The sequence below is a fragment of the Somniosus microcephalus genome, chromosome 13 (genome assembly GCF_052327205.1).
Source record: "Somniosus microcephalus isolate GS21.2 chromosome 13, FLI_Smic_1.0, whole genome shotgun sequence".
NCBI lineage: Eukaryota > Metazoa > Chordata > Chondrichthyes > Squaliformes > Somniosidae > Somniosus > Somniosus microcephalus.
Genome location: NC_140999.1, coordinates 10,406,597 through 10,423,540, shown reverse-complemented (window position 1 = coordinate 10,423,540; position 16,944 = coordinate 10,406,597). Strand labels below are relative to the sequence as shown.

Below are 16,944 nucleotides of genomic sequence, written 5' to 3'. Positions count from 1 at the left end.
GTGATAATGACCAGATAATCTGTGATGCTGGTTGAGTGATAAATATTGGCCTAGGACACCAGGGATAACTCCCCTGCTCTTCTTCGAAATAGTGCCGTGGGATCTTTTACGTCCACCTGAGAGGGCAGACGGGGCCTCGATTTAACGTCTCATCTGAAAGATGGCACCTCCGACAGTGCAGCACTCCTTTGGTACTGCACTGGAGTGTCAGTCTAGATTTTTGTGCTCCAGTCTCTGGCGTGGGACTTTGAACCCACAACCTTCTGACTCGGAGGTGAGAGTGCTGCCCACTGAGCCACAGCTGACACAGTCAGAAGGTTGTGGGTTCGAGTCCCACTCCAGGGACTTGAACACAAAAATCCAGGCTGGCACTCCAGTGCTGTGGGAGTACTGCACTATCGGAAGTGCTGTCTTTCGGATGAGATGTTAAACCGAGGCCCCGTCTGCCCTCTCAGGTAGACATAAAAGATCCCATGGCACTATTTTGAAGAAGAGCAGGGGAGTTCTCCCCGGTGTCCTGGCCAATATTTATCCCTCAATCAACATCACTAAAACAGATTATCTGGTCATTATCACATTGCTGTTTGTGGGAGCTTGCTGTGCGCAAATTGGCTGCCGTGTTTCCTACATTACAACAGTGACTGCACTTCAAAAGTACTTCATTGGCTGTAAAGCGCTTTGGGAGGTCTGGTGGTTGTGAAAGGCGCTATAGAAATGTAAGTCTTTCTTTATACAACGTCCTGTTCCACGTCTTCAATAAAACAATAGTATTTAATCCCTTTTAGCTTGTTAAAAGCCATACAATAATCCAAGAGGAAAGGTGGGAATATTTGTTTCTCAGACCTCTGCTAGTGGTATTGTCAGGAAGGGGCTGCGAGGTGGGTTCCCCAGGGTGTCCCCCCTCTAGTTTTTTTTCCCCCCCATACCTCCCTCCCTTTGAAGACCCAAATCTTGAATAGCTGAAACAAACAAATAAAATGGAGGAAGTGCAATCTAGGTCCCTCAGTTTCTGTAAAGAGAAAGGACAGGTTAACATTTCTGGGTGGAGACCTTTCATTAGAACTGGATGTCCGACTGCTTGTCTGACATCTAGTCCTGGATGAACCAAAATTTCCTCCAATTAAATATTGGGAAGACCGACGGCATTGTCTTCGGACCCTGCCACAAACTCTGTCGTTCACCGATTCCACCCTCCTCTCTGGCTGCTGCTTCAGGCTGAACCAGACCTTTTGCAGCCTTGGCACCCTATTTGACCTGGAGCTGAGCTTCCGACGCCGCCCCCCCCCCCCCCCCCCCCCCCTCTTTTTGGATGAGACGTTAAACCGAGGCCCCGTCTGCCCCCTCAGGTAGACGTAAAAGAGCCCACGGCACTTTTCAAAGAAGAGCAGGGGTGTTACCCCGGCCTCCTGGCCAATATTTATCCCTCAACCAACATCACTAAAACAGATTATCTGGTCATTATCACATTACTGTTTGTGGGAGCTTGCTGTGCGCAAACTGGCTGCTGCGTTTCCTACATTGCAAGAGTGACTACACTTCAGAAATGACTTAATTGGCTGTGGGACGTCCTGAGGTCGTGAAAGGCGCTATATAAGTGCAAATCTTTCTTCTTATCCTCTCCATCACAAAGACCATCTCCGTAATATCGCCCGTCTCCACCCCATGCCTCGGCCCATCTGCTGCTGAACTCCTCATCTGTGCTTTTGTTATCTCCAGTTTCGACTATTCCAATGCTACCTGGACAGCCTTCCTGCTTCCACCCTCTATAAACTTAAGCTCACCTGACATTCTGCTGCCCATATCCCAATTCTCATTCACCCAGCACCTTGTGCTGACCTACATTGGCTCCCGGTCCCCCAAACACCTTCATTTTAAAATTCTCATCCGCATGTTCAAATCCCTCCATGGCCTCGCCCCCGCCATATCTATGTAACCTCCTACAACCATCCGAGAACTCTGTGTTCCTCCAACTCTTGGCCTTTTATGCATCCACCACTTCCTTCACACCATTGTTGGTGCTGTGCCTTCAACCAGCTAGGCCCTAAGCTCTGTAATTCCCTCCCTAAACCTGCTCTGCTGCTCCTCCTTTTAAGACCCTCCTTAAAACCTATCCCTATAAATTCTGGATTCCAAGAACACCTGTGAGCCAGTTCCTGACCTCTGCCTCAGTTAAAAACAAAGACTTGCATGGAAGTACGTTTTTTGAAGTGTAGTCACTGTTGTAATGTAGGAAACGCAGCTGCCAATTTATGCACAGCAAGCTCCCACAAACAGCAATGTGATAATGACCAGATAACCTGTTTTAGTGATTGGTTGATGGATAAATATTGGCCGGGACACTGCGGAGAACTCCCCTGTTCTTCTTCGAATAGTGCCATGGGATTTTGTTTACATCCACCCGAGAAGGCAGTCGGTTTAACATCTCATCTGAAAGGCAGCACCTCCAACAATGCAGCACTCCCTCTGCTGCACTGGAGTGTCGGCCTAGATTTTGTGCTTCAGTGTTTGGGAGTGGGACTTGAACCCTCAACCTTCTGACTCGGAGGCGAGAGTGCGACCAACTGGCTGTCGTCCAGCTAAAACGTTCAACTCTTAAAAATAACTTTTTTTTTGCAGTGACGCTCATTGATAATTAGGTGAATAGGGGTGGTGTCGAAGTGAGCTGCGAAATTTACAGCCACAGTGATGTCATTATCAAAGCCATGAGCCAATAAAAAATGACGTTCTAATTTAATGTAATGCTTCATTACTAAAAATGAATAATTACAGTTCATTTTATTTTTATATTAACTGCTGAGCTTCCCCTCTCGGTTGAATTGTTTTGAAGTGACGTGCAGCCTCCAAATAAATCGTGGGGATCCATGAGTAGCTGGCTGTAATTAACTGTTGCAGGTGTTAATTGCTGTGTTGAGTAAGGATGAGTCAGTCGTTCTGCTCCAGGTCACCCAGTGGCATCTCCAGGGAATCTATTCTCTTCTTTCCCCAATGGTATTTTGATGATGCGGTTCATAATCGCAGATTGCTTATAATCAAACACACGGTGAGGCCACAGGAGTTGTAGGAGGTGAGCTCACTCGTGTGGCAGTGAGCAAATGTCAAGCAGACACCTGGCTCCTTGACTACAGGGAGGGTGGTAAAAATCCAAAGTGGTAATCACCCTGCTACTGAAGCCACCTGACGCGGTGGGAACAATAGGATATTCTGAGCAATAGACTGCAGTAAAAACAAATAAATGTCCGCCCTGGAATTGCACTGCCGGATCCTAGTGGACGAGAGCTAAATAAATTCTGCTGAATTTTCCCCACCCCCTATTTTAGGTGCTAAGTAGAGTCTCTAAGTCTTCAGGAATTAAATAGTAATTTCCTGGACACTGCTGAAAGCAACTCAGCAGAAAAATCAAAGGGGCAACAAAGAAATTGCATGTCTTTTTTTCTCTTTTGAATATTTTTGGCTGTTTGCCTGCCAGTTGAGTCGTCCAATCGGGTAAAGAAGCGTCTGTTTGCTCTCCAGTTGGTGTGGGAAGGCAGGGCCGTGCGAGGATGGGTCTGTCATAAGAACATAAGAATTAGGAGCAGGAGTAGGCCATTCAGCCCCTCGAGCCTGCTCCGCCATTCAATAAGATCATGGCGGATCTTCTACCTCAACTGCACCTTCCTGCCCTATCTCCATATCCCTCGGTTCCCTTAGTATCCAAGACTCTCTCGATCTCTGTCTTGAATATGCTGAACGACTGAGCCTCCACAGCCCTCTGGGGCAGAGAATTCCAAAGATTCACCACCCTCTGAGTGAAGAAATTCCTCCTCATCTCAATCTTAAATGGCCGACCCCTTATTCTGAGACTGACCCCAATTCTGGACTCTCCAGCCAGGGGAAAACAACCTCCCAGCGTCGAGGGACCAATGGCGGGTGTTGGGGGCGGGGCTCTTGGAGGCAGAAGGTCATGTGATGAAACCACCCAACCAGAGTCGGCAACCCGAGTGTTAAGTGGGTTAACACCTCCACTAAAATAGTGGTGAGCAGAGTATCCAATGAAAATGCTAAACAGTTCTACACTACTATCCCGAAACGTAATTTCAATAGTTGAGTATTTATTGGTCTCAAGTAGCAGATCATCGATTGTAAAGGCTAATTGTCACCTGTCTCTGTCCCATAACTTTGAATGCCTCTGATAGCAGCAGCTATAACTCCGGAAATAGCAGTAACAACCCCTTCCTCACAAGGAGTGAGAGAGGAAACAGTGTGTTACACTTGCTGGCAGGTGACCACAGCACAGAGCCTGATTTATCCTGTTGAACACTGGTCCGCCATCTGCTGCCCAACGTACTTCTCCTCACTCCTGTCAAAGGACTCCACAGCAGCCAGTAAGAGTGCAGTCATTGGAATTCACGCATTCTCCTGGCTTTACAAATGTTTTCAGCTGAACACATTCAGATGAGCAAGACCTGATCTTCAGATGGAGAAGATACACATTCTGCACTCTCATCATCCTCCCTCAACCTTCATTATTCCCTCGAACTTCAAAACTGTGCAACTCATTACTTCCCCCATTCATTGCTCCTTCCTATAATCTAGTGATTTTTAAAACTTGATATTGCTTAACCACTACTTCACAGCCTTAAAGATTTAACTTGCTGTAATTTCCGCATGCTACATTTAAGAATGTGTGTTCGCTCCCAGTTACTCGATTCCTTCTGTCCTTCCCAACTTGTGCTGTTCACCCCAACTTGACACTTGTCACCACTGGCCCTCAGCTGCCTAGGCCCTAAACTCTGTAATTCCCTCCCTAAACCTCGCTACCTCTCTTTTAAAGGTGCTCAAACCTACCTTTTTGACCAAGCTTTAAGTCACCTGTCCTAATATCTCCTTATGTGGCTCAGTGTCAAATTTTTGTTTGATAACAACTTGTATTTATATAGCGCCTTTAACGTAGTAAAATGACCCAAGGCGCTTCACACAAGCGTTAAAAAACAAAATTTGACACCGACCCACATAAGGAGAAATTAGGGCAGATGACCAAAAGCTTAGTCAAAGAAATAGGTTTTAAGGAGCGTCTTAAAGTAGGAAGGAGAGGTTTAGGGAGGGAATTCCAGAGCTTAGGGCCCAGGCAACAGAAGGCACGGCCACCAATGGTTGAGCGATTAAAATCAGGGATGCTCAAGAGGCCAGAATTAGCGGAGCGCAGATATCTCGGGGTTGTGGGGCTGGAGGAGATTACAGAGATAGGGAGGGGGTGAGGCCATGGAGGGATTTGAAAACAAGGATGAGAATTTTAAAATCGAGGCTTTGCTTAACCGGGAGCCAATGTAGGTCAGCGAGCACGGGCGATGGGTGAACGGGACTTGGTGCGAGTTAGGACACGGGCAGCCGAGTTTTGGATGACCTCAAGTTTACGTAGGGTAGAACGTGGGAGGCCAGCCAGGAGTGCGTTGGAATAGTCAAGTCTAGAGGTAACAAAGGCATGGAGGAGGGTTTTGGCAGCAGATGAGCTGAGGCAGAGGCAGAGACGGGGGATGTTACGGAGGTGAAAATAGGTGGTCTTAGTTATGGCGCAGATATGTGGCTGGATTCTCATCAGGGTCAAATATGACACCAGGGTTGCGAACAATCTAGTTCAGCCTCTGATAACACTCCTATGAATCACCGTGGGATATTTTTACTACGTTCAAGGCACTGTATAAATACAAGTTGTTGTTGTTACCAGACTTCCACTGAAACCATGTCTTGCGTTCCTGAGAACCCTTAACTGTAAGCTTTGTTTTTAAACTGAGGGGACTGATGGTGAAGAGCCAAGCCCGTTGTACAGGTGACGAGACTGTGACTAAGATATGGTAATCAAGCAGTGGTTAAGTGACACCAAGTTTCGGTTTTAAAAGCCTCTGTTGCCGAAGGAAGGAGTTCCACAATTTGGAGGATCTGGAACGGTTTAGCAGAGGAGATTTTTTATTTGTTCTTGGAATGTGGGCAACTCTGGCAAGGTCGCATGTATTTCCTATTCCTAGTTGCTCTATAAAAGGTGGTGGTGGTCCTTATCCTTGAACCACTGCAGCTCCCATAATAGTGTTAGGTAGCGAATGCCAGAATTTTGACCCAGTGACAATGAAGGAACATAGAATCTTAGAATAGTACAGCACAGAAGGAGGCCATTTGGCCCATCGAGCCTGCGCCGGCTCTTTCGGAGAGCAATCCAGTTAGTCTCTCTACCACACTCTTTCCCCATATCCCTGCAATTTTACCTCCATCAAGCATTTAGCCAATTTCCTTTTGATCTATTTCCGAGTCAGGATAGCTAGTGACTTGTGGGGTGACAGTGTTCCCATGACGTTGCTGCTCTTGTCCTTGATGGTAGAAGTCGCATGGTTGGGAGGTGCTGTTGAAGTAAGTTTGGAGAGTTGCTGCAGTCCATCCTGTAGATAGTAGATTGCAGCCACAGTACACCAGAAGTGGACATTGAGTTCAGTGGCAGAGCTGCCGATCAAGTGGCGTGTTTTGTCTTGGATGGTGTTAGGCTCCTTGTGTGTTAATGCAGCGGCATCCGCCCAGGCAAGTGGTGCGTATTCCATCACATTCCTGACTTTAACTTTGTAGAAGGTGTATAGGCTTGGGGAGGAGAGGGGAGTTGTGGTCAAGAGGTGGGCTACTTGGCAAAGCACCCAACCTGCCTGCTGGTCATTGGTGATGCTCAGGATGTTGGTGGTGGCTGATTCTGCAATGGTGATTGACGTAATAAAGACTCGGTTGTACATAAAGCAAGGCTTTAAATCGACTTGTAACAAAACATGGAGGTCTAGTTAGTAGTCACTAGCTTCCTGTTTCCACGTTGTCTCTGGCCAAGTTGGGCCCACACCCGAGTATTTATACTCCTCGGACTGCGCCCTCAGCTGGCCGTTCAGTAGTACTTCCTGAGTTACTTCTTGTAGAAGTTGCGATTTATGACATTCTTCCTCCCTAAAAGGTTTGGAAGTCCAGTCTTCCTTTAACGGACTAGGTGGACCAAAAATAGCCGTAGTCGTTTAGCTTTCTGCTTGTGACCGGAAGACACGTCTCCCCGGACCGTGTCCTGGTCCCTGGGTCGCTTGGCCCGTACCGGTAAGTCAGTAGAGTCCGCGTCGTCTTGATCGTCCTGTGGAGGCCTGGGAATATCATGACTCTGGGTGCGGGTCCCCACAGGTGCAGAGATGGCCTCATCCTGGGTCGTAGCCGGAGATTGTCCAGCATCCTGATTTCGGGTGGCCATCCTACGGGGAGCGTTCGGCTCCTTGAGTTGATCCGGTAGCACTGCCGGCAGATCCCTCGATGTCCCAGGTAGGGCATCATCTTCATAGGGGTGCGGAGTCTTGACATCATCGTCGTGGGATCCTCCATCATTCGGGCCCGTGTGACCGGTTGGGCAGGGAGCCAGATCTCTGAGCGAGATGGTGGACTCCCAGCCATCGGGGTACCGCACGTGCGCACACGTGAGGTTTACCTCCGTTAACTCCACCTCGTCAACGAGAGTGTCGTTCTTGGCAGACCGGACGAACCTCCGGAGTAGCACAGGGCCTGGAGCCACCAACCATGACGGTAGAGATGTCCCATGTGTAGAGCGACGCCGAAACTTGAAGAATCGCTCATGAGGTGTGACATTAGTGGACGTGGAGAGAAGAGACCTGATAGAGTGTAACACGTCGGGGAGCACAGCTTCCCACTGCTGGTCTGGTAGGTTGCGTGACCTCGGTGCCAGACGGACAGCGTTCCAGATGATGGCATTGTATCGTTCAACCTGTCCATTGCCGATTGGGTGATATGGTGTCGTCTTACTCGAGGCGATTCCCTGTTGGGAGAGATAACTTTTAAGTTCACTCGACATAAAGGAGGGACCCCGATCCGTGTGGATAAAATTGGCCATCCCGCAAAGGGAAAAGACCTGATCGAGGCATTTAATTACCGTAGAGGTAAGCATATTAGGACAGGAGAAGGCAAAGGGAATCGTCTACCATTGTAAGTAGGTAGGTGTTCTGCGTCGATGAAGGCAATGGCCCTTTAAAGTCTATGCTGAGCCTCTGCATAGGCTGCATTGCATGTATGAGTAAGTCATCTGATGGGCGGAAGAATTGTGGGTTCAATTCTGCACAAATCCTACAGGAGGAACATGTTTTCTTTACGTCCTCCGTTGAGAATGGTAGATTTTTGGAGGAAAGTGCAACATACGGGTAACGCCAGGATGGCATAAGTCCATATGCAGATCCGCCAGAGTCGACGTTGACATTGAAGAGCAAAATGCCCGTGTGAAGGTATCTGGGGCCACATTCTGTTTGCCGGGTTGGTAACGGATAGTATATCCAAAGGCGGCCAGCTCCATCCTCCAGAGTTGAATTTTATTATTTTTGATTTTCGTGCGCTTCCAGTTATCCAACATGAGGGCCACAGAGCGCTGGTCAGTTATGAGCGTGAAATGACGCCGAGCAAGAAAATGACTCCATTGGCGTACAGCCTCGATGATGGCTGTAGCCTCCTTCTCGACGGGGGGGTAATAGAGCTCGCTACCCTGTAAGGTTCTGGATAGGAATGCCACAGGTCGACCACCTTGATTCAAGGTAGCCGAGATTGCCACCTCCGATGCATCGCATTTGACCACAAAAGGAAGGTTTTCGTCAATGGAGCGAAGCGTGGCTTTCTCCAGCTGTTGTTTGAGGAGGTTGAAGGCAGAAATAGCCGTTGCTTCCAATGGAAAAGACTTTGCATGAAGCAGGGGCTGTATTTTATCAGAGAAGTGAGGTATCCACTTTGCGTAATAAGCAAACATGCCAAGTGTCCGACGAAGAGAGCCAAGATTTGTAGGGGGAGGGAGCTCCTGAAGTGGACGAAGTTGCTCTGGGTCCGGTTTAATAACACCGTTGCCCACGCAGTAGCCGAGAATGTTCACTGATGGCACCGATTTCACCGATTTGGATTAGTTTAACGTTAAGTGGCGACGACGGAGAACGTCAAAAAATCTCTGAAGATTGGCGTCATGCTCCTTTTGATCATGGCCGGCAATAGTGATACTGTCTAAATACGGAAAGGTATCCGTCAAGTTCTCTTGCCGGACTAGGCCATCTGTGGTGTATGTAACCTGTTCCACCTTAAGAGAACTTAAGCCTGTTCCACCTTAAGAGATGTACTACTTTCTCTGGCTGCTGTATACGTAATACCGGTGGTGACCACACCGGTATATAAGCACTGTGTATTAATATTGTATTCAGTATAGTCCCGACCTCCAACCAGTAAAGACCTGTTGAATTTACTCTTGTAGTCTGTGTAGTAATTATCACTATAACACACAGACTTAACAGTGGCGACGAGTCCGATTCTTACCCTGCGGCAGTTATTTCCACGGCGGCTTCGTCCACAGACAGGACGTCGAAGAGAGGTTTCCACCCTCATCACCCTACTGGAAGACACGTCGAGCGGCAGGCATCGAGAAACCGGAGTGCAGAAGACATCCTGACCTCGAAGCCTCCATCAGCGACTGTCAGCTTTCTTCTTTTCTACCTCGGTGGTGGGTAAGCCGGGCAGCGACGCGACAGAAAGTCAACCGCGTTGGCTGTACAGACGGGGCTGGGAAGACGGAGGAATAAGGGCGGTGAGATCGATCGCGACCGGAGATAAGGGCCGGGCCGCTTTCGAGCGAGAGGCGCAGCGCGGGGACATCGATCGCGACCGGAGATAAGGGCCGCATTCGGGCTAAAAGGCGCAGCGTCTGGGGAAACTGAAGGCGCGAGAGCCGCGGTGAAGCGGAGACAGCGTCGGGGGACGGTTGAAAACCGCCAAGCGCGGGAAAACCGCCATTTTGTGGGCAGAGGACGACGACAAGAGCGGGAAGCTGCCACCTTGGATAACATAAAAATACAATAAATTGCAACGATGCCTAAACATGGGAACATTAATACCTTTGACAGTGACATCGAAGATTGGGCCATGTATGTAGAACGCATACAAAATTATTGTAAGGCAAATAAAATTCCTGATGCAGATAAAGCACTAACATTATTAAATTTAATGGGTGCGAAAACATACACGGGGCAAAGAGTGTACCCCATCGGAAAAATAAAGGTAGAAGTGGTCCACAAGGGCGAAGAAAGCCAAGTAATGGACTTATATGTGCTACCTGAAGGAGGTCCACCACTACTAGGACGGGAGTGGATTAGGAAAATGAATATGGACTAGCACTCCTTGAAGGCACTAACGGTAGATTCCGGGGAAACAGATGTCAAACCTAAACGATTGTCCAGAATATTGGATGATGCTAAAGAGGTGTTCCAGCAGGGACTGGGAACACTGAGAGGAATTACGGCAAACATCAAGATTGATGAACATGCACAACCAAAAATTTTTAAAGCCAGACCGGTACCCTATGCAATACGACCTACTGTTGAAGCGGAACTGGAAGCACTAGAACATTCAGGTGTACTGTCTAAGGTAGATTGGAGTGAGTGGGCTATGCCCATTGTTCCCGTTATGAAACGTCCTGCGAGCAACAAGCCAGGAGATCCAGGGAAGGTTCGCATCTGTGGAGACTTCAAAATCACCGTTAATCCGGTGCTTCACACGGTGCAGTATCCGCTTCCACGGATTGAGGATATTTTCGCTTCATTGTCTGGCGGGAAACACTTCACCAAGATAGACCTGGCGCAGGCGTACTTGCAGATGGAGGTTGAGGAAGAGTCACGCCAATAGCTCACGATCAACACGCATCGAGGGTTGTACCGGTACAATAGGCTGGTTTTTGGAGTGGCATCGGCTCCAGCAATTTGGCAGAGGGCCATGGAGCAGGTATTACAGGGAATTCCAGGCACACAATGTTACCTGGACGATATTCTGATCACAGGTGATGGTGATGAACAACATCTCGCAAACTTGGAACTGGTGCTCAACAGACTGAAAGAGTATGGACTTAGAGTAAATCGGCAGAAATGTGAGTTCTTCCAGAAGCGGATCTCGTACTGTGGCCATGTCATTGACCGGGAGGGGCTTCATAAGTCTCCTGACAAGATTGAGGCAGTTGTAAAGGCTCCCACTCCGGAGAATGTCTCTCAGTTGAGGTCGTTTCTAGGATTAATTAACTATTACCATAAATTTCTGCCAAATCTATCCACGGTACTGCACCCGTTAAACGCTCTTTTACAGAAAGGGGTACCATGGGAATGGGGCGAAAACTGTAAGAAGGCATTTCGCAAAAGCAAAGAATTGATCACCTCAGAGGAAGTGTTGGCTCACTTCAACCCGACACTGCCTATGCGGTTGGCTTGTGATGCTTCTCCATATGGTATTGGGGCAGTACTCTCACACAAGTTGCCAAATGGCACGGAAAGGCCAGTCGCGTTTGCATCCAGATCATTGACCTCCGCTGAGCGCAACTATGCGCAGATCGATAGGGAGGCTCTTAGCCTTGTATGGGGAGTGAAGAAGTTTAATCATTACCTGCAGGGCCAAAAATTCACACCTCTGACAGACCATCAACCGTTGGTATCCATTTTTAACCCTAAGAAGGGTGTTTCGGTGATGACAGCGCAGTGTCTCCAGAGATGGTCTCTTTTCCTAGGGGCACATCAATATCAAATAGAATTCAAAGGTACGAAACAGCATGGCAATGCTGATGGGCTGTCGCGCCTGCCGCTACCTGAAGAAGAAGACACGACAAAAGTTGACCCTGTTGAGTTATTTCATTCGACCATCATCGAGTGTTTACCAGTCACCAATGCAAGTATTGAAAGAGAAACCAGGAACGACCCGACACTGTCCAGAGTCTACGAGGTGACAGTGAAAGGATGGCCAACACGGGGTGATCCTCTGTTACCGGCATTTTCGGCAAGGTGAGACCAGCTGTCCGTCTGCCATGGTACCTTGATGTACGGGACAAGAGTGATTATTCCTCCCAAGTTAAGGGAAAGAGTTTTAAACGAACTGCATGAAAGTCATCTGGGGGGAGTTAAAATGAAAAGTCTTGCTAGGGCTTATGTATGGTGGCCGGGTATTGACCAACAGATTGAGGAGTTAACGAAAAGCTGCGCTGGGTGCCAAAAAGTGCAAAATGCACCTCCGATAGCACCGCTACACCCATGGGAATGACCTTCAGCCCCATGGCAACGCGTACACATTGACTTTGCTGGTCCATTCATGGACTCCATGTTCCTAATCGCGGTGGACGCACATTCCAAATGGCCAGAAGTCATCAAGATGAATACCACTACTTCAGAAAAGACAATTGCGGTGTTAAGAACAATATTCGCAAGGAACGGATTGCCAGAACAGATCTGTTCGGAAAACGGACCACAGTTTGTATCGGAAGAATTCCGACAATTCTTAAAGAAGAATGGAGTAAAACATTATACCTCTGCCCCATATCATCCGGCGACAAACGGGTTGGCTGAAAGATTTGTCCAGACATTCAAAAAGGCAATTAAGGCCATGAACAATGATCAGATTCCGCTGCAACACAAGGTCGACAAGTTCCTGATGTCATATCGAAACGCCGATCATGCAGTGACTAACCAAAGTCCTGCCATGATGTTTTATAACAGGAGGTTGCGGTCCAAGTTGGACTTGTTAAAACCAAATGTGCGGAGGGAAGTGGAAAACAAACAGTTTCGGCATATTAACAACAAGACCACTCGAACTTTCGACATAGGACAACCAGTGTTGGCAAGGGGCTATGGAAACGAAAAATGGCAGTCCGGAACAATTCGGGCCAGACAAGGACCTCTGATGTACACAGTAGATATTGGTCATAATGTGATAAGGCGTCATGCGGATCAACTGGTAGAGTCGAGAGCAAGGGTCGAACCCATGGTTGTGACAGAGACAACTGTGGAAGACGTTAATGAACCTGAAGCATCTACCTCGGCAGGGAATGTACTTGATGATGATGACACCCAATACATTGGAAACCAAATAGAGGAGGCACCTCAACAACAAGAATCAGAGACTACTGAGAGGCGTTATCCAAGCCGCATCAGAAAGCCTCCTGAGAGACTGAACCTTTGAACTGTTATACCTGAAGTTATATATGTATATATGTTATTATGTTATGTTAAATGGGGATATGACTGTTAAGCTAAAAAGGGAGGATTGTGGTGTATGTAACCTGTTCCACCTTAAGAGAACTTAAGCCTGTTCCACCTTAAGAGATGTACTACTTTCTCTGGCTGCTGTATACGTAATACCGGTGGTGACCACACCGGTATATAAGCACTGTGTATTAATATTGTATTCAGTATAGTCCCGACCTCCAACCAGTAAAGACCTGTTGAATTTACTCTTGTAGTCTGTGTAGTAATTATCACTATAACACACAGACTTAACACCATCCATTGCCCGCTGGAAGACGGCCACCCCATTGGTGACCCCAAATGGAAGGTGACGAAACTGATAAAGCCGACCATTGGCCTCAAAGGCCATATACTTTTTGTCAGTCTTTCAGCGGCACCTGATGGTACGCGCTCTTTAAATCGAAGGTTGAAAATACCCTGTATTTGGCAAGGTTGTTGACCATGTCATCTATGCGTGGTAGCGGGTAGGCATCCAGATCGGTATATTGATTAATAGTCTGCGAATAATCAACAGACAGACGTTTCTTATGTTGTTTTAAAGGGTTTTTCCACAACGATGACTTGAGCCCGCCAGGGAGATGAACACGGCTCGATAATACAGTCAGCTAAAAGGCAAGAGATTTCTGCCTCGATAAATGCTCGGTCGTCGTGGCTAAAGCGCCGTGATTTGGTGGCTATGGGTTTACAGCGGGGGGAGAGATTGGCAAACAGGGAGGGCTCGCCGAGTAAGGCCGCCGAGAGCGCACAAAACGGCGCCTTAGAAATGGTAAGCTCCGGCTTCGACCCTCCGAACTCAAAAGTAAGTCTTTTGTGCTGCTTCTGGAAGTCCTGTCACAGATCAGATTGCTACATAAGTTTTCGAGTACTCCGAGCCGGGTGGAGGGATACGTGCGACCATTGAGGATGAGGTTGACAAGACAGAAGCCAGAAGAATTGGTGGTCAGAGTCGTCGGAGCCATTGCAATCTCCCTGTCCGAGGGATAAATGCGCAGTTTTAACCTGCTGACAGCCCGCTTACTAATGAAGCTGTCAGAGCTGCAGGAGTCGATTAGCGCGCTTAGAGCGTGCCCATTTACTGAAACCTTCGTGGCTGCATGGGACAAACTTTGGGGAAAAACAGCTGTGATGGGAGGAGGGGTCATTTTTCCTTCGGCAGCTGTAGCCTTAGCAGTGGTTCTTGTGGGAGGAGCAGCTCCATAGATAGCAGCTGTGAAGCTAACAGGAGCTCTCGACCGGTATACTTTAGAGGAGCGGCCTTTCTTGTTAGCAGAGGCCCGTGACTGGCATACCTTGGAAAAGTGTCCTTTCTTGCTGCAATGATTGCAGGTCACATTACGAGCCGGGCAAAATTTTCTGTAATGGAACATACCTCCACAAAAGAAACACTTTCTTCCTGATTGCCAGGATGCTGCTAGGGTGGGGTCATCATCAGCGAAGGCCTCTAGGGTAGGGTCATCGTCCGTTAGAGTAGAGTCATCATCAGCAGGGGCATCCGCCCGAGACCTATCGAAAGACTCATTATAGGTGATAGCCGCCCACGCATGTGGTGGGAGATAAGTGTCTGCATTCTTCTTGGCCAAGTCCAGGGAACACGCCTGGTCATAAGCAGTCCGTAAATTGAGGGTTTTATTTTCCAGCAGGCGCTGACGTATAAATGGAGACGCAATCCCATTGATAAAGGAATCGCGGATTAGTTCCTCTTGATACTGTTCAGCTGTAACCGCTTTAAGGTTACAATCTTTGCCAAGCCTGCAAAGTTTCTGGAGGAATTCATCGAGTGATTCACCAGGCTGCTGCCGAGTTGTGGCCAGTAGGTGTCGAGCAAAGATTTCATTCGGGGACATATAGCTGCTGTAAAATTTGGATAGCAGCGTCGTAGTCTATACAGTCCTCAATATAATCATACGCATGAGGGGATACGTAGTTAATAAGCATTCGTAACTTATTCGAGGCACCCGCCCCACATTCTTCAAGAAAGTTGCTAAAGGTACGAAACCAATGCTTCCATACCTTCGCTGCTGCAGGTGCATTCGGGTCCAGGTCGAGACGAGCGGGTCTAAGGAGTTTTTCCATGATGGATCAGTTTCTTGCCCAAGTCCCTTTCTGCGGTTCGAGTTGCAGCTGGTTGTTCCGAATCACCCAAGGCGTGGAAACGATAACAAGTCGATTAAATTGACGTAATAAAGACTCATTACGCACTTGGTTGTACATAAAGCAAGGCTTTAATCGACTTGTAACAAAACATGGAGGTCTAGTTAGTAGTCACTAGCTTCCTGTTTCCAGACTGTCTCTGGCCAAGTTGGGCCCATGCCCGAGTATTTATACTCCTCGGACGGCGCCCTCAGCTGGCCGTTCAGTAGTACTTCCTGAGTTACTTCTTGTAGAAGTTGCGATTTATGACAGTGATTAAGGTCGGACGGGAAGGGTTGGGCTTTTTCATCTTGGTAATAGTCATTGCCTGGCACTTTGATGGCACTGATGTTAACCCAAGCCTGGATGTTGTCCACCTCCTGTTCCAGGCTGGCATGGCTGCTTCATTATCCTATGAGTTTTCAATGGAGCTGAACACGAGAAGTGTAAGTAGGTAGAGGGAAGGTCATTAATGAAGCAGCTGAAGATGGTTAGGCCTAGGATATGTCCCTGAGGAGCTACAGTATTGATGTTCTGGGGCTGCGATGATTGGCATCCAATAACCATGATCATCTTCCCATGTGCCAGCCACGGCAGGGTGTCTCCGATTTGCTAGGGCTCATAGAAACATAGTAGATCGGAGCAGGAGTAGGCCATTCGGCCCGTCGAGCCCGCTCCGCCATTTAATGAGATCATGGCTGATCATCCAAATTCAGTACCCTGTCCCTGCTTTCTCCCCATATCCCTTGATCCCTTTAGCCTCAAGAAATATATCTAACTCCTTCTTGAATATATTTAATGAATTGGCCTCAACTGCCCTGTGTGGCAGAGAATTCCACAGGTGCCACACTCTGCCAAATTCTACCTTCATGTCAAGATCTATTATCTCACTTCTCCTCGTGAATTTACCTCTTGAGTCCATGTCTAGATCAAAGCTGTGATGAGGTCTGGAGCTAAGTGGTTCTGACAGATCCCGCATTAGAAAGCAGGGTACTGCTGAGTAGGTGTCGCTTATGGCACTATTGATGACTAGCATTGCTCCTTACCTCATTGCTTTATTGTCACCATGAGCTCCCCAATGTGCCGCACACTGTCTGTCCAGCCCTGATACTGGCCCTTGTCAACAAGCGCTTGAAAAAATTACTTTAATTTCTGATGACATTGAGCCCTAATCCGCAGTCCTTAATTAAACACAGAAAACAAACTGCAGCTGAAATTGAAACTAATCCTTTGCTGTGTGTGTCCCAGAATTACCCTAAGTGTGATCGAATTTATCAACCTCAACTCCATCTAGGTCAGAAGTGTACGGCTAATTTAATCGTGACATCAAAGCCTTTCATCTTACTTCCTCTGTGCTGCTCATCGAAATACAGGGTCACCCTCTCTCTCACTCTCTCTCTCTCTCTCTCTCTCGAGGCTTCCCTCTGCTGTTTGAAGCAAGTTAGAATACATCGGCTTTCTTTGAAATTCAATCTGCAAATGTCTGAGCTGGGAAATGAAACCTGTTGTGAATATCTATCGTTTTTCCTTTCTCAGTTTCCACTGACTCTCACTCTTTCAGACTCATAAGATACTGTGGAGTGTGCTGAGTTTTAAAAAAATAATATTAAAGGTAAGTTCCCCTTTATAGCTCCTCTGTCTTTGACATCCATGTTGATAATTATGCTAACTGAATCTACAAGATTATCAATTAATATAATCAGTAAAACATTGCCTCTGCCTCTTGGCCCAGGGAATGACATTTGGT

The 16,944-nt window shown here is 47.7% G+C and overlaps 1 protein-coding gene across 1 annotated transcript in view; it reads left to right on the top strand.

Moving 5' to 3' along the window:
- LOC147108045 (GTP-binding protein Di-Ras2-like) overlaps positions 1-16,944 on the top strand; it is a 51,573-nt gene that overhangs the window by 15,115 nt on the left and 19,514 nt on the right. The window lies entirely within an intron of this gene.